This window comes from Delphinapterus leucas, chromosome 2, assembly GCF_059928025.1.
Source record: "Delphinapterus leucas isolate spDelLeu-1000000601 "Yukka" chromosome 2, BTC_Dleu_Yukka2, whole genome shotgun sequence".
Taxonomy (NCBI): Eukaryota; Metazoa; Chordata; class Mammalia; order Artiodactyla; family Monodontidae; genus Delphinapterus; species Delphinapterus leucas.
The window spans coordinates 67,659,906-67,679,130 of NC_143130.1; the positions used below are offsets into that span (position 1 = coordinate 67,659,906).

General features: G+C 43.5%; 1 long non-coding RNA gene across 1 annotated transcript; it reads left to right on the forward strand.

The window, feature by feature from the left end:
* The first annotated feature begins 7,053 nt into the window (after positions 1-7,053).
* LOC149750167 (uncharacterized) lies at positions 7,054-11,673 on the forward strand. Its single transcript, XR_016392055.1, has 3 exons — positions 7,054-7,211; positions 9,004-9,384; positions 10,032-11,673. It is a non-coding gene; the product is annotated as an uncharacterized LOC149750167 (long non-coding RNA).
* The last annotated feature ends 7,552 nt before the right edge of the window (positions 11,674-19,225 follow it).

Sequence of the window (19,225 nt, forward strand, 5' to 3'; positions counted from 1 at the left end):
CTCCGTGGCATGTGGGATCTTCCCGGACTGGGGCACGAACCCGTGTCCCCTGCATCGGCAGGCGGACTCTCAACCACTGCGCCACCAGGGAAGCCCGGACTGAGCCTTTTTGATGACTAATTTAGTCTGGGGAGCAGATAAGCTTTGTTGAACCCTTGGAATGTCCTCACATTTTATTTTGCTGTCAGTATCCCATGAATGTGGTTCTTGTAGATCTCTTCCCAAGAGCACAGTCAGCTCCAGATGCACTAGCAGGACTGTGTTTCTGGGCCTATGAAGCTGATGAAGAGATCTGTGGCCATAATAAAGCCACTTGTGACTGCCCCCGGGAAACCTGGGTCACCAGCTGGAGTCCCACGTTGTGGCTTTCCTTAGTCACAGAACTGTGTTCGCTGGTGATGTCAATAATATCTGGTTGAGTTCATCACTGTTCCAGGGAGATGTTACCTAATTCACTGGAAAATCCCCTTTCCAATTATCCCACTTAACATTTAACTTTGGTTATTCTGCTTTCGTTATTCATTGATCTCTGATTGATAATATGGAACAAGGATGGCAAATCTAACCAGACGTATTGCCACTATTCCCGCCCATGTTCTCTGCACACATTACTGGAATCTTGGCTTTCTTTTCCGTTAAGTTGTCCTCAAATTCTTCTCAACACAGCCTTCCAGGAAAACACTACGAATCAATAAAGTTAATAGATGAAATGTAACCTATTTATCATTCCTAATCTAAAGGTGTCTATATATATTTTTTACTTTTCAACAGATTATCAACAGATAATTATCAACAGATAATTTTCAATTATCTGTTACTGTATAACATGCCAACACTAAAATTCAGTGGCTTAAAACTACAGTTATATTTTCTTATGATTCTATGGGTCAGCAACTGGGGCTGAGTTCACCTGGGCAAGCATTCTGCTGACTTTGGCTGCAGACATCTGGTGGCTTGATAGGGAATGGAGGGCCTAAAACGGCCTTGCTCACATGAATGGCAGTTGGAGCTGGCTGATGACTGGCCATGCGTCTCCAGCAGCCTGACACAGGCTACTTCATATGGTGTGCACGTTCTGATGTGTTTTTCAAGCCCCTGTTTGTATCACATTTGCTAAGGTCCTGTTGGTGCCAAAGCAAATCATGTGGCCAAGCCTAGAGTCAATGTAGAAGAACCTGCACAAGGACATGGATTCAGAGAGGCATGATTCATTGGGGGCCATTTCTGTAACCATATACGCCAGACTGGTTGGTACTTCATTGATCAGAAACTTACTGAGTGCCAGATACTGTGCTTGGCACAGAGTATAAAATGACAAAGAAATTGGGAAGCACTTTGAAGACTGGAAAGACTCTGAGCAGGTGCAAAGAGGGAAGAGTTCAAACTGCTATTTGAATCATGGTGGATGAAATCATCTCTGCACCTGCGTGCGTGTACATGTCAGAAGGATGAGGAGTGTTGAATTGTTTAGATACTTTCTTCTATTCCCCATTTCGTGTGGTTTTGTGCAGACTTGGTTCAATGAGTAACTTTATTGTTGTCCATTATGATATGTCCCTTAAAGATTTTCTTCAGACTCTAAAACATTCAAAACAATCACATAAGTGTGTTCTTCATGACCACAAAGAGCTACTTGAGACTTTTTTTTCCCCCTAGAAACCTGGCCAAGTCCTAGACTGAAGCCCATGCTTGCTAACTCTGATATTTCCTCCCTCCCCACATTCCTGCCACCCACAGCTGCTCCGGTCCAGAGGGAAAGTTCAGAGGCCAAATACTTATGGTCCAAACAGCTCTCCAGCAGTGATGGCAAAGAGACAACTCCACTTACGAAAACAAACAATCATTCCCTCCTTTTATATAGCTCTTGAGCCTTCTTTCCGATGCATGTTCACATCCTTTCTCTCATTAGATCATCCCCAAGACCCTTTGAGGTGGGCAGGGCAGATAACAGATGGGGAAACTGAGGCCCAGAGAGGGGAAGTGACTTTCTCAGTGAGTGACAAGGCTGAAAGTATAGCTCCAGCTTCCCAATTCTAGATCTTGGCGTGTCCAGTACTCACACAGCCACGAACTGAGCTGCATGCTTCTTCCAGGTCTCGGAAGTCTGCTTTCAAACCCTGCTGGGGTTTTCTGCTCCACATCTTACAGTTCCACTAATAGCCATTTTAAACTTGCTTTACTTTGTATTCCCATGGAAAGAATGAGGGGAAATATCAAACATTTCCCTGTGTGCCAGCTTCTAAATCTTTTGTTGCCAGAAGATAGTGGATTCTCTTTGAAGTTCCAATTTCCGGGCCATAAATGATCCAGCCAGCATCCTCCTGATGGATAAACAGAGGCCTGGAGCCAATCGCTCTGTGAGTACCCACCCTACCTCCTCAAAGCAAAATGTGATACAGGAGAAAATTTTAAATGAACATCAAGAGAAGGCTTGGAGAGGATAAGCCACCACCTAAGAGGAGAAAATTTGAGGAAGTCAAGTGTACAGGTGATAGGAGACAACTTGCCTCCAAGCTGTGAGCAGGCTTCGGGTGCCATGCAGCCCTGCTTTTACAACCCCTCCTTCCCCCTCAGCTCATCTTCCTTGAGACAGCTGGTTTTCTGTATCTCCATCGTGGAGCACAGGAACCCTTTGGAAAGCTGGAACCGGAACAAACATGCTGGTTTTCATAGAGAAGGTCGGGGAGGGTGAGAAATGGTGATGCCACTGCTTCCCACATTCCTTCCTCATGGCAGACATGGTGATCTTTCTGGTTGAGAATGGGAGGGGCTTAGAGCCCTTTTCAGTATAACCCTTGATTAGGCTGCCATGCTGGATGAAATCTCCCTGCCAACTCTGTAGTCCCCGGTGACCCAAAGGCATTGCAGAAAGGAGGAAGAAGTGGGGAAGTATCCAAGTATGTGTGAGGCGGACATTCCTCGCTCCTAGGGGCCCCCATGTACTAGGTTTTAAATACAGGGGGCGTGGTCAACTAGAAACGAGAGCTTGTTGCTATAGGAGAGGTGACTGAAGGACTTCGACACCGGCATCAGAACATCAAAGTTTGCCTTGGAGTCTTTCCATGGCATTAGTGCAGGATCAATACTCATCTATAAGATTCAGAAAACACAAAAGATTGTCAGAAGTCACAAAAGGAATGCTCTAAACCATGTTACTAAACACATTTTATCAAATGAGGGAGGAAAACAGCAGAGCAGCTAAAGCAGAAAGGGACACTAGAACTCATCTGGTCTGGTGCCCCTGTTAATTGATGAAGAAACAGGACCAGAGTAGGAAAGCAACTTCTTCAAAGCCACACAGCACTGGCAGAGCTGGAGCCCAGTCTGCTCACTCCCAGGCTAACCCTCTGTCGACTCACTGCATGCCCTCTCCTTTCTTCTACACCACCCCCGCCCCGCCCCTGTATTCCTCTATTGCCTGACCCAGCACCCCTTCCCTACCCAGCCACCTCCCTCCTCAGTGGGGAAGGTCATTGGTTTACAGATTTAGTCACTAGGTGGCTCAGTTTAAATTGTACTAGGAGGGTGGGGTGGGGGGTAGTGGATGGGAGGAATCTTACCCTGCTTTCTAACAAATATGAAAATTTGTTTTTCTGTTCTGAAGCCTTTGAATTGTCCTCCAAATACCTTCAGGGCAGATATGTTAAGTGAGAAGTATCCACTGTGTAATAGGCAAGGAAATTCCTATAAAACTTCAAAAAACATTTATATCCCAATTCATCCTGCCGGTGGCCAGCAGGAGAGAAAGAAGGTATGGAGATGCAACATCCAAGGAGGTAAATACTGACAGGTCTGATACATGTATTACACATCCCAAGAGCACCCCAGACCTGGGTCTCTAGGAGATGAGTAACTCCCATAGATGACTCTGAATTCAGAGCCTTTGCTTTTTACAAGAAGTTGTACTACATTTGTATCCCCCATTTACACAGCTGGCCCCCATCCTCTGACACGAACTGTCAGAGGAATCTGGCGAGTCCCTTCCTCGTCTCGCACAGTGCAAACAGCCGGTAGTCCTGGGCTCTGGTCCTGGGTTGTCTGTTCTGCCACCCCACCACCTTTTATTCTTTCTGTAGTACTTTTGGCCAGTCTCTGGGTTTCATTTTCCTAACATATGGAAATCAAGAAGCTGCAAGCAATTTGACTTCTGGGAATGGATTACAAAAAAGCATTAAGAATTTATGCAAATATTTAGCTGCATGAATGTTCTTTACAACACTGTTATTAATAGAGAAAAAGTTGGAATAACCTAAGTGTTTAGCAACGGGGGACTGGTTAAATAAACTTAGTACTTCAGGTAATAGAAATGTATGCAGGCATTAAAATGATGTTGAGAAATGTATCTACAACCACAGAAAATGTTAGGTAAAAGACGGGGGAAAAAAATCACAAAAACAGTATAGACAGGATGAACCCATTTTTGCTTTAAAAAGATACATTTGTGTGTGTGTATATAATTATATTATACATAATACATATAGTACCTTATATATTATATATAGTACAATATATATTTCTTATATATAATAACATATATACAGATATATATTTCCTGAGGAGGGTATTCTAATTATCAAACATGGTGTTCATGGTGTAAAATGCTATACAAATTGTAAAAAGAAATCTTTATTTATCTAGAGGGATACTTTACTTATCTAACATGGTGTTATTGGTGATCGTTCAAAGTAGGTGAGATTATGGGTATTTTACCATTTCTTCTTTTCACTTGTCTCTATTTTCTAACTTTTCTCTAATGAGCAGTGGTGCTTTTGAAAAAGAAAGCAATAAAAAAATTGTATTTTGACAAACAAGGGGGCTTGACTATGATGACTGAAGTTCAGTCATGCTCAAGAATTCTGTAAAGAAGACCCACTCCCTATAGAACAGTGGTGGGATGGGGAGAGGGCAGGATGCCACACCCTGGCTCAGGGCTGAGGAATCCACCGCCTCCTTGACTCTGGCCTGTGTGCCCCACATAGATATCCTCTCCGCCCAGCTCATGCTTCATCCTGGAGTTACTCATCCCTAGTTTTACGGCCTTATTTTTTTATTTTTTTGGTGGGGGGGGGCGGTACACGGGCCTCTCACTGTTGCGGCCTCTCCCGTTGCAGAGCACAGGCTCCGGACGCGCAGGCTCAGCGGCCATGGCTCACGGGCCCAGCCGCTTCGCGGCATGTGGGACCTTCCCATACCGGGGCACGAACCCGTGTCCCCTGCATCGGCAGGCGGACTCTCTTCCCACCAGGGAAGCCCCAGCGGGCTTATTTTGACTTACTCTTCAGATTTCATTTAAAAGGAATCTCTGTTTAACCACAGCAGCCACAGGAAGAATCCTACTAAACCTTCATTGTAACTAAGTTCCAGCAGACGGATGACTTAAATAAGCTACACTGGGCTCAGAGGAAGCCCCCAAATCCCCAACTGCTGGAGCACTTGTTACGGGTGGGCCTGATCAGCAGGTGGGCAAACTCCATTTTAAACACACACACACACACACACACTCGCCCACTACATCCACAAAACCCAGGCATCAGTTGACGACATGCGCCCTCCTCTGCTTGAATTCCCAGGGTGGACTGGTCACCAGGGCTGGCTCCTGACATGCCCCTGTCTCTACTCCAGTGGTTGAAAGGAAGCCCCTGTGGTACCAGGGACCCTTGTAGCCTTGGATCCAAAGTGACAGAGAGCTGTGGGTACACTGTTCCATCTCACAGGGCGCTCTGACATTTTCCCTGCATTCGTCTCGCCTGAATGCTGACTTTCCTTTCTGTTTATCTTTTCCCTCAGGCCCACCCATGGGGAGCTCTCCTATCCCTCTTCGCGTGCTTTGAGAAATGTACATGGGTTCAACATTCACTTGGCTGGCCCCTTGGGAATGCCTTGATGTGCTGTCGTTTTTCTTTTATGTTTAAGGTCCCCTGGGGTCCTCTTGGCTGTTGTGGGCTGGTTACACTTGGCTCAAGCCTGGACTCCACTGTGTGTGACCAGAGGCAGTGTAGCAGGGTAGGGCTGGTGGGAAATGGGGGTGGGGGCCTTTCCAGATCTTTAAGATAACGTAATAACATCACGCTTACGAAGAGGACAGAAATATGTTAGAGGAAGCAAGATTGTGAGCCAGATGGATAAAAGCAGCTCCCGCTACCCTGCCCACCAGTGGTGGAAGCTCTGCTGTCCCCAACCCTGCCATTAAGCGGGCTCCTGTCAGCTTAGCTCTTGACCAGCCCCCCAGCCCCCGGCCTGTGACAACAAAGCTCTCCCTGGGATTTCTTAAGAGTCCTGGGGCTTATTTCCCAGGATTCCTCTGCTCCCTGCACCTTTCTTGCAGTGTGTCTCTGTTTAACCCCATAACAACTCAGAGGCTCACCTCAGCCTCCGCTGGTTTCCTAACAGCATCTCTGCACCATCTTCCATGCCTGACCCCCCGGACAGGTGCTCCAGCCCCTCTCCCCGACAGCACACACTCTCTTGCTGACATTTAGGGTCTCCACTCCCTGCTCCCGGCTTTCTTCACTCTATCCCTGGAACAGGCAAAATTTCCCTTTCTCGGCACCAGGTCCTCTTCCTTTAGTTCTCATTCAACTGTGAACCATTTGTCAGGCAGATTGCTCCTCCTCCAGCATCCGTTCAAAGGTGAAGATTTGGGGCTTCCCTGGTGGCGCAGTGGTTGAGAGTCCGCCTGCCGATGCAGGGGACGCGGGTTCGTGCCCCGGTACGGGAAGATCCCACATGCCGCGGAGCGGCTGGGCCCGCGAGCCAAGGCTGCTGAGCTTGCGCGTCCGGAGCCTGTGCTCCGCAACGGGAGAGGCCACAACAGTGAGAGGCCCGCGTACCGCAAAAAAAAAGAGGGTGAAGATTTGTCTCACCCTTCCCATCCCCCTCTCCCATCCCCTCAATCCGAGGCCCCCAGGGAGCACTTGGTACAGGCTTCTGCTTTATACGTAGCACTTTCAATCATAACTAGTTCTCTCTCCTCTGGCTGAGCAGTGAGCTTGGTAAGGGCAAGTACTGGGTCTTTCACATACGTTTCCAGCCCTGCTTATTACCTATTTCTTTAACATGTGTTTGAACAGGTATTGAATGAAGTTGGGCTGGTGACACTGGAGACAAGACTGAGTAATGCCTAATTGTAGGCTGGGTTGTCCATTTTGTGCCTGCCTACCAAGAGGAAAGCCAGAAAAGTGCCTCCTCGGACAGAAGAGAACTGGTCTGAGGTAAGCGGGGTATGGGTGTGGTAGGGCAAGGAAATGCCGTACCATGTCTCTTCTCAAGGAGGAGAAGCCGACGTGAGCCTTCCCCAGGGGCCTGCTTGATGAGACCCACCCTATCTTACCCTTTATCATCATTTATCAAGCATCAGCTATGTGCCAGGTCCCATCTCGAGCATAAATGGGGAAACTGAGGCACAAATCATGCCACTTGTCCAAGGTCCCCCAGCTAGTTAGTGGAAGAGCTGGAAGACAAATGTGACTCCCACTGCAGAGCCAGATGTTTGTGATGAAGGGCAGAACTCCTGTTTCCTGGGTTTTGTCCAGCCTGGAATCTGCTGGGAATCTGACCTCCCAGCAGCTGGAGTCTGCCTGTCTTTAGAGCAGCAGAGGGAAGGGGCAGAGCACACCCCTACATCTCTAATGGAGTCACCTGTCCAGCTGGCAACTGGCCTCGGCTGACTCTTGCTGGTGGTCCATGGGCTGGGCATTCATGTGGACTGGTGAATCCACCTCCAGTTCTCAGGATAAACAAGCGGCACTGGTTGGCCAAGAAGTTTGGAAGTGCCGTTTCCATTCAACAGCACAACCCAGATTTAAGTTTCTGAGACTGGCTAAGCAGCCACCCCCTTGGATTTTTCTACTTCCTCCTGTGTCCTTCCTGCCACCTGTAGTCTAAATTTAGAGACAAGTACAGTAGAGCACCTTCTGGCCTGGGTCACTTTGGCAGGCCATTGAGCTGCTGTTGAGCTGTACTCCACCATTTCATCAGGGCCACCGTGGAGGTGGGGAATTGGTGTGGGAGCCCCATGAGAATCATCCTGGGAGGGTCTCCTGCACCATGTGCTGTCTTAAATTATTTTTCTTTGATTATATAAATAATATATAACTTGGAAAATGCAGAAAAATATTAAGAAGAAAATAAATAACAATCGTATTCCCTTCATTAGGAGATTTCATTGTTAATATTTTGTCATTTTGTTTCTTTATATTTGAATCATATTTTTATTCTGATAATAGTAAAAGCTTATTGATAAAAAAATAGATGAATATGAGCCAGAAAGAATCCCAGCCTCCAGAAATACCACTGCTAACATTTTGACTTTTTTTTTGGATATTTTTAATTCATTTTTTTGGTTTACAGAGTTAAAATCATAGCATACAATCAATTTTGCCTCCCACTCTCTCCACTTATCACTTTGGAAAATAAGCAGTCTCCAAGTTTTTATTTCAAACTCTTTAAGACCATTTGTCAACACAATATTTCATTGCTTCAGTAATCTACGACTTAACCATCCCCCTCTTCTGAGGTTGCTTCTAATATTTTACAATTATAAATTATACAACTTGGTGATGAACATCTTTATGCCTGAATGTTTAATGACATTTATTATAGAATTACTTCCTTAAGATTGCTATCTTAGGATTATAAGATAAAGGGCTATGAATATTTTCAAGCCTGTGATCCTTCATGCAGAAAAGTTTTCCGAAAGACCTAGGTCAATTTATGTGATCTCCCCCCAGAGTGCAGGGGAGTGAACAAGCAGCATTCTGATGTGAGTGAAACCAAGTTCAAAGAAAGAAAGAAAGAAAGCGGGCTCCCTGGCAAATTTTAACCTGAAGGAAAAAGTCAGAAAGGGAGAGTGTGAAGTGTTACCTCTTGCAAAGAGAACAACTTTCACAAAAGGGTTACTGTAGGAATGAGAGCCTCTCGGGACTTTTTGCAGATGCGTTGGGAAAGTCTCCTGCTCTTCCTCTGCTCACCATTTTGGGTAACTCCCTTGTCCACTTCTCCTAGGACAGAGGCCTGAGCAGTGGGACCAGCCAGCTCCCCTGTGGACAGACGGCTCTTCCTACCACAGTCATCGTCCAAAAGGCAGAAACGTGCCAAAAGGAAGAGACCTGAAAGATTCTTTGGTCCAACCCCTCATTATGTCAGATCAAAGCCTAGAAAAATGATGTGACTTGTGCCCAAGAAGTGATTCACAGCTAATTTGTTGGAAAATCTTGGACTAATACCCATTTCTCCATCCACTTTTGATGACAAATAAAAGCCATTGTACTTCAGTACAATCCTGTATACATAATTCCTTGTACACGTTTCCCTCATTAACTTTTGAGGGTGTGTACAGTTGTCTACGGTGCTTAGAAGGTGCACTTAAAAAATAATCGGAAACAAGTAAGTTTTAAAGTCTGATTGATTGGTGAATGGTTTCTCGTGTCTTTGCTAATTTTCTGGATGTTCTTTAAGTTAAGTAACGTGAGGTCTACATCCACCTATGCTCCAATTCATCTCTGTACTTTCTGCTCTTGAAGTATCATGACCTGTCATGGAGAGAACTGTAGCATGTAGGTATGAGTCTTGTGGCCTTTCTTCTTTTATATACATTGGGACATGTGAAATGTGTTGAACCTCAGATATGCCCTTGCTGTTAAAAACTTAATCATTATTCAAGGATCAATTCAAATCCCATCTCTTTCAGGAAAAAAACAAACAAACATCCTTTGACCCACCTAGGCTAATATGTTCATTTTCTTTTCTAAATTTTGGCTGTCTATGCTAGTGGTTTGAACAACCCTATTTGGGTATGATAATTTCTCTTTTTTAACTTCAACAAAATGTTCTCATAACCCACATGACAATAATTGTTCTTTTAGAACCTATTATAAAAATTCATGATGACTAAAGGATAGCATAGAATCCCAGGCTTTTAAGTAGCTATATATTTCGCCAATCATAACATATATTTGAACAGCAAATATATATGCACCTTCTGAGATGTGTCTGAGTCATCTTATATGGATTTTTTTTTTTTTTTTTTGCAGTACGCGGGCCTCTCACTGTTGTGGCCTCTGCCGTTGCAGAGCACAGGCTCCGGACGCGCAGGCTCAGTGTCCATGGCTCACAGGCCTAGCCGCTCTGCGGCATGTGGAATCTTTCCAGACCGGGGCACGAACCCATGTCCCCTACATCAGCAGGTGGACTCTCAACCACTGCGCCACCAGGGAAGCCCATCTTATATGGATTTTTGATGCTCAATTCAACCCATAAATTACAAGGGATTCAAGGTACAAAGTTTGGGAATCACTGGCCTACTGCATTTATTTACAATGAATCACAGGCCAAGGGATATTGCTTGCATTGTCATGTAACTCTTCAGGTTGGACTGTATCCTTCATTTAGACTGAATCCTTCTTGAGGACAAGAGCTTCCTCTTTCATGCCTTTGTACATCCACAGTGCTAATGAACCAATCAGTTAAGGATCATTAATTGAGCACTAACGGTGAACAGGACACTGAACTTGACTCTGTGGGAGATACAAAGCATAAGATCCAGTTCCTACCCTTGAGCTCTCACAGTCTAGTTATAGAGACATGACAAATGTCTCTATAAATGGATTAATGAATTAATGAAATAAGGCTGTGAGAGCAAGGCTTGAGATACATAAAGTAACAATTTAACTGGTAAATTCTATGGGTTATAGGATGAATTATGAAATGAGTTGAACAGATGCTAAATGCTATGACTACAGAAAAGAAGGAAAGTGTGCCAGTGAGCAGGAAAGCATTGTAGAGGAGAGCTTTGAGTGTGAACCTGAAAGATGATTTAGACTTGCCGGCTTTCCTCAGCCCTGGAAGGTGCTCAGAGAATAATTTAATGAATGAATGGGCACAAAAAGCATTTTGGGCCATTTGTTCCTAGATAGATACAAGTGAAACCCTCATTCTTTTAAAGAATAACATTCACTCTGCAACACACAGTAGTCAACTTCTTGAAGGGAGCAGTGGATGAAGAGGAGGGGGGCTTTCCTGTTTCCTTCCAGGAGCCTCTGAATCCCATAGTCTCATAGAATGTTGTTGCTGGGGTCCAGAAATCATTTTGTTCAACCTTTCATGGTGGAGAGTATTGAGGCTCCCATGGTGAAGTGACTTGCCCAGGATCATACAACCAGTCAGTAGCGGAGCCGGGACTTGGCATGTGGGAGCTGGACTTCAAGGCTAGTGTACTTTCCACTCTGTCCTGTTACCCCTGGAATTCCCTCCCTTTTACTGAACTTGCCAAAACAACTTGTATAAAATAAGTTTCCCTGAGGCTAACCCTTCCTACCACCTTCTTATTCTAATCACAATGCTAGACAGGCCTTCCTTTTCTTGCTATCCAAACATGCCCTACTTAAAAACTAGAAGCAACTCCTGGACCCCCGCCAATGCTTCAAAGAGACTGTGTATTGGCACCCCCTATGCCAAAACCATCTTATAAAAGACAAACTATTAATTACAAAATCCAAACCATTGCTTTGTGGATTGTGGGGATCTCATGAGTGTCAGTGGGAGATGGGGCTGGTTCTGGAGGGCCCCTCTCCAGTGCCATTAGGTTTCACCCACAATAGAGAGCTGCCTTCCCTAGGATACCACAAACCAATTAGGTTGGGACCCTTCCAGGAAGCTGTCACCATCGGGTGAATATTCAGACAGTCTGGGTGATCTGAAAAGACAGTGGGTGGGCACTGGGATACACAGACATGACTTTTGGCCAAGGATGCCCCAGGTTCAGGAACCTGGAAGGCAAATGTCCTTAAGAAATTACCTCCAGGGGCAAAGTCAAGATGGCAGACTAGGTGGACACGAAATTCGCGTCTCCGCACAACTAGGGCACCTACCATGCACTGCTGGGGGACCATGGACACCTAAGGGGACGGGAGGAACCCCCAGCAATCGGGTAGGACATAGGGCATGGGGGAAAGTGAAGGGGGAGGAGAAGTGGAGGCGGAACAGGACTGGCGCCCCTGAGGGGAGGCTGAGGGAGGGGAAGGGATGCCACGCCCACAGGGGGAAGGGGGGGACCATTGGGAGGGCAGAGGATCAAAAGGGAGCATGGCCACCATTTCCCCTGCCCACCTGGGCCCCCGGGGAGCCTGCTGAGATCCCGGGCCTGATCCTCTGCCCACTGAGGCCCCCCTCCAGCCGCTTGGATCCTGAGGGAGTGAGAGGGAGGGAAGGGGGAGCAAAAGTAAATGCCAGACCTACAGGACCGGCACTCCTAAGGGGCAGCTGGGGGAGGGGAGGAATTCCTACATCCAGCAGGACACACTCACGGATAGGGGTCCAGTGGCTTCGTGGGAGACCCTGGGGGAGGTGGGCAGAGGAACGGAAGGGAACGCAGCCAGCGCTTTCCCTGTCCACTTAGGTCCCAACAGGCTCCCGGACCTAATCCTCTGCCCTCAGAGCCTCCCTCCTGCCATGCAGACCCCCAAGCCCAGCCCCTACACCCCCACCCAGGGCCCCACCTCTACACTCGGAAACCCCCTCCCTCCAACTGCGCTGGCCTGAACCCCACCCACACACCCTCACCCGGAGCCCTACCGCCAAACTCCGGAACTCCACACTCTGGAAGTCCCCCTTTGGATGCGCTGCCTCTCCCCTTCGGTGCAGGTCCTAAGCAGAGGCCCCGCCCCACACTTAAACATCACCCCACCACACCCCTCCACTCCACCCCTGCCTAAGTTCCACCCCCACCCCCCCACCCCCGCCTAAACTCCGCCCACCGTAGCCCCAGCACTTCGTGTTTTTTTTTCTTTTAGGTTGGGGTTCTGTTTTACCTTGTTGTTGATACATTTATATTTTTATTTTTTCTAATAAATCTTTTATTTTTCTAATTTTATTTTATTCTTTACAGTTTGTTCTTGTTCTGCTCCTTTTGGCTTGCTCTCCCTCCTTTATTTTTCTCTTTATTCTGTTGTGGTTTTGTTTTACCTTGATGCAGTTGTTTCAGTTATATTTTTATTTTTCCTAATATATTTTTTATCTTTCTAATTTTAATTTAATTTTATTTTGTATTCTATGTTATTGAACTGCTCCTTTGTTTCTTTTCTTTTCTTTTTGCCACACCACATGGCTTCTGGGATCTTGGTTCCTAGGCCAGAGGTTGGGCCCAAGCTCCTGTGGTGGGAGCCCCGAGTCCAAACTGCTGGACTAACAGAGAACCTCAAACCCCAGGGAATATTAATCTGTGTGAGGCCTCCTGGAGGTCCTCATCTCAGTACCAAGACCTGGCTCCACCCAAATGTCAGTAAACTCCAGTGCTGGATGCCTCAGGCCAAGCAACCAGTAAGACAGGAATACAGCCCCACCCATCAAAAAAAAAAATTGAAACAACAAAAAATGTGTTACAGATGAAGGAGCAAGACCAAATAAATGAAGATGAAATAGGCAACCTACCTGAAAAAGAATTCAGAGTAATGATGGTAAAAATGATCCAAAATCTCAGCAACAGAGTGAAGAAAATACAAGAAACTTTTAACAAGGATCTCAAAGAACTAAAGAGCAAACAAACAGTGATGAACAACACAATAATGAAATTAAAAATACTCTAGAAGGAATCAATAGCAGAATAACTGATAATAACAGAATAACAGATAAGTGAACTGGAAGATAAAATGGTGGAAATAACTGCTGGGGAGCAGAATTAAGAAAAAACACTGAAAAGAATTGAGGACAGTCTCAGAGACTTCTGGGACAAAGTTAAATGCACCAACATTCGAATTATAGCAATCTCAGAAGAAGAAGAGAAAAAGAAAGGATCTGAGAAAATATTTGAAGAGATTATAGTCGAAAACTTCCCTAACATGGGAAAGGAAATAATCAAGTCCAGGAAGCTCAGAGAGTGCCATATAGGGTAAACCCAAAGAGAAACATGTCGAGACACATATTAAACAAACTATCAAAGATTAAATACAAAGAAAAATATTAAAAGCAGCAAGGGAAAAGCAACAAATAACATACAAGGGAATCCCCATAAGGTTAACAGCTGATCTTTCAGCAGAAACTCTGCAAACCAGAAGGGAGTGGCAGGACATATTTAAAGTGAAGAAAGGGAAAAACATACAACCAAGATTACTCTACCCAGGAAGGATCTCATTCAGATTCAACGGAGAAATCAAAAGCTTTACAGACAAGCAAAAGCTACAAGAACTCACACCACCAAACCAACTTTACAACAAATGCTAAAGGAGCTTCTCTAAGTGGGAAACACAAGTGATGAAAAAGACCCACAAAAACAAACCCAAATCAATTAAGAAAATGATAATAGGAACATACATATCAATAATCACCTTGAAGGTAAATGGATTAAATGCTCCAACCAAAGGATATAGACTGGCTGAATGGATACAAAAACAGGACCCTTATATATGCTGTCTACAAGAGGCCCACTTCAGACCTAGGGACACATACAGACTGAAAGTGAGGGGATGGAAAAAGATATTCCATGCAAATGGAAATCACAAGAAAGCTGGAGGAGCAATACTCATATAAGATAAAATAGATTCTAAAATAAAGACTGTTACAAGAGTTAAGGAAGGACACTACATAATGATCAAGTGATCAATTCAAGAAGAAAACGTAACAATTATAAATATTTATGCACCCAACAGAGGAGCACCTCAATACATAAGGCAAATGCTAACAACCATCCAGTAACACAATAATAGTGGGGGACTTTAACATCGCACCTACACCAATAGACAGATCATCCAGACAGAAAATAAATAAGGAAACACAAGCTTTAAATGACACAATAGACCAGATAGACTTAATAGATATTTTTAGGACATGCCACCCAAAAGCAGAAGGATACACTTTCTTCTCAAGTGCACACAGAATGTTCTCCAGAATAGATCACATCTTGGGTCACAAATCAAGCCTTGAAAATTTAAGAAAATTAAAATCACATCAAGCATCTTTTCCAACCACAACGCTATGAGATTAGAAATCAATTACAGGAAAAAAATGTAAAAAACACAAATACATGACGGCTAAACAGTGCATTGCTAAATAACCAAGAGATCACTGAAGAAATCAAAGAAGAAATAAAAATATACCTACAAACAAATGACAATGAAAACACAATGATCCAAAACCTATGGGACACAGCAAAAGCAGTTCTAGGAGGGAAGTTCATAGCAATTCAAGCTCACCTCAAGAAACAAGAAAAATCTCAACTAAACAATCTAACCTTACACCTAAAGCAACTAGAAAAAGAAGACCAAAGAAAACCCAAAGTTAGTAGAAGGAAAGAAATCATAAAGATCAGAGCAGAAATAAAAGAAATAGAAATGAAGAAAACAGTAGCAAAGATCAATAAACTAAAAGCTGGTTCTTTGAGAAGATAAACAAAATTGTTAAACCTTTAGCCAGACTCATCAAGAAAAAAAGAGAGAGGACTCAAATTAATAAAATTAGAAATGGGGCTTCCCTGGTGGCGCAGTGGTTGAGAGTCCGCCTGCTGATGCAGGGGACACGGGTTCGTGCCCTGGTCTGGGAAGATCCCACATGCCACGGAGCGGCTAGGTCCGTGAGCCATGGCCGCTGAGCCTGTGCGTCTGGAGCCTGTCTCCACAACGGGAGAGGCCACAGCAGTGAGAGGCCCGTGTACTGCAAAAAATATAAAATAAAATAAAAAATAAAAATAAATTAAAAAAATAAAATAAAATTAGAAATGCAAAAGGAGAGATTACAACTGAAACCACAGAAATAAAAAAGATCATAAGAGACTACTACAGGCAACTCTATGCCAATAAAATGGACAACCTGGAAGAAATGGACAAATTCTTGGAAAGTGCACCTTTCCAAGATTGAGCCAGGAAGAATTAGATATTATAAACAGACCAATCACAGATAATGAAATTGAATCTGTAATTTAAAATCTTCCAACAAACAAAAGTCCAAGGCCAGATGGCTTCACAGGTGAATTCTATCAAACATTTGGAGAACAGCTAACACCTATCCTTCTCAAATTCTTCCAAAAAATTGCAAAGAGAGGAACACTCCCAAGCTTGTTCTACGAGGCCACCATCACCCTGATACCAAAAACAAAGATATCACAAAAAAAGAAAATTATAGACCAATATCACTGATGAACATAGACCCAAAAATCCTCAACAAAATACTAGCAAACAGAATCCAGCAACACATTAAAAAGATCATACACCATGATCAAGTGGGATTATCCCAGGGATGCAAGGATTCTTCAATATATGCAAAACAATCAATGTGATACACCATATTAACAAATTAAAGAATAAAACCCATATGATCATCTCAAGAGATGCAGAAAAAGTTTTTGACAAAATTCAAAACCCATTTATGATAATAGCTCTCCAGAAATTGGGCATAGAGGGAACCTACCTCAAATAATAAAAGCCATATATGACAAACCCACAACAAACATCATTCTCAATGGTGAAAAACTGAACGCATTTCCTCTAAGATCAGCAATAAGACAAGGATGTCCACACTCACCACTATTATTCAGCATAGTATTGGAAGTCCTAGCCACATAAATCAGAGAAGAAAAAGAAATAAAAAGAATACAAATTGGAAAATAAGAAGTAAAACTGTCACTGTTTGCCAATGACATGATACTATACATAGAAAATTCTAAAGATGCCACCAGAAAACTACTAGAACTAATCAATGAATTTGGTAAGGTTGCAGGATACAAAACTAACGCACAGAAATCTCTTGCATTCTTATACACACACTAACAATGAAAGATCAGAAAGAAAAATTAAGGAAATAATCCCATTTACCACCACAACAAAAAGAATAAAATACCTAGGAATAAACCTACCTAAGGAGACAAAAGACCTGTACTCAAAAAACTATAAAACACTGATGAAAGAAATCAAAGATAACATAAACAAATGGAGATATATACCATGCTCCTGTATTGGAAGAATCAATATTGTGAAAATGACTATACTACCCAAAGCAATCTACAGGTTCAGTGCAATCCCTATCAAATTACAAAGCATTTTTCACAGAACTGGAACAAGAAACGTTACAATTTGTATGGTAACACAAAATATCCCAAATATCCAAAACAAACTTAAGAAAGAAAAACGGAGCTGGAGGAATCAAGATCCCTGACTTCAGACTATATTACAAAGCTACAGTAATCAGGACAATATGGTATTGGCACAAAAACAGAAATATAGATCAATGGAAAGGATAGAAAGCCCAGAGATAAACCCACACACATATGGTCACCTTACCTTTGATAAAGGAGGCAAGAATATACAATTGAGAAAAGACAGCCTCTTCAATAAGTGGTGCTGGGAAAAATGGACAGACACATGTAAAATGATGAAATTGGAACACACCCTAACACCATACACAAAAATAAACTCAAAATGGATTAAAGACCTACATGTAATGCCAGACACTATAAAACTCTTAGAGGAAAACATAGGCAGAACACTCTATGACATAAATCACAGCAAGATCCTTTTTGACCCACCTCCTAGAGTAAGGGAAATAAAAACAAAAATAAACAAATGGGACCTAATGAAACTTAAAAGCTTTTGCACAGCAAAGGAAACCATAAGTAAGATGAAAAGACAACGCTCAGAATGGGAGAAAATATCTGCAAACGAAGCAACTGACAAAGGATTAATCTCCAAAATTTACAAGCAGCTCATGCAGCTCAATCTCAAAAAAACAAACAACCCAATCCAAAAATGGGCGGAAGACCTAAATAGACATTTCTCCAGAGAACACATACAGATGGCCAACAAATACATGAAAAGGGGCTCAACATCACTAATCATTAGAGAAATGCAAATCAAAACCACAGTGAGGTATAACCTCACCCCAGTCAGAATGGCCATCATCAAAAAATCTAGAAACAATAAATGCTGGAGAGGGTGTGGAGAAAAGGGAACCCTCCTGCACTGTTGGTGGGAATGTAAATTGATACAGCCACTATGGAGAACAGTATGGAAGTTCCTTAAAAAACTGAAAATAGAACTACCATATGACCCAGCAATCCCACTACTGGGCATATACCTTGAGAAAACCATAATTCAAAAAGACACGTGTACCACAATGTTCATTGCAACACTATTTACAATAGCCAGGACATGGAAGCAGCCTAAATGTCCATCGACAGATGAATGGATAAAGAAGATGTGGCATATATATACAATAGAATATTACTCACATAAAAAGGAATGAAACTGAATTATTTGTAGTGAGGTTGATGGACCTAGAATCTGTCATACAGAGTGAAGTAAGCCAGAAAGAGAAAAACAAATACCATATGCCAACGCGTATATATGGAATTTTAAAAAGTGGTACTGATGAACCTAGTGGCAGGGCAGGAATAAAGACGCAGGCAGAGAACCCACTTGAGGGCACAGGGGGCGGGGAGGGGGAAGGGGAAGCTGGGGCGAAGTGAGAGAGTGGCACGGACATATACACACTACCAAATGTAAAATGGATGGCTAGTGGGAAGCAGCTGCATAGCACAAGGAGATCAACTCATGCTTTGTGATGACCTAGAGGGATGGGATACGGAGGGTGGGAGGGAGGCTCGAGAGGGAGGGGATATGGGGATATATGTATACGTATAGCTGATTCACTTTCTTGTACAGCAGAAACTAACACAACATTATAAAGCATTTATACTCAAATAAAGTTGTGAAAAAAAAAAAAAGAAAGAAACTGCCGCCAACCCCCTGGCCATCTGTGGCCTGAAGTCAAGCTATTGGTTTAGCCTGTTCCATTGTGAAGCAATTAGCGAATTCTTTGCTAAGAGGTCTTGGCCTCTCTGAACTGTGTACTTTTCTTGTTTCAGTGATAACTTTCTTCATTACTATCAAAGACTCCTGGGCCTTTATACTTTCTCTTTCCTGATCTACCCCAGCAAAGCCTTGTTCTCAGAGCCTTAATTCATTAATCCACTCACTCAATGTATCCATTATGCCTGTTTAGTCGAGTGAAATCACTACTTGAAGGACTATTAGGTGATGTCACTTCCTCCGATTCTAGTGCTCACTAGCTGTGTGACTTGGGCAAGGCATTTACTTTTCTGGTCCCTCTGGTCTAATCTCCTTACCTATAAAGTGAGGGAGTTGTATGAAATGATCCTCTCTCCTTCTACCTTTGTCATTCAGGGTAGGAGACAGAAACCACATGGTACTAGGAACAGGGGAGGTTTAATATAAAGAATGATTAA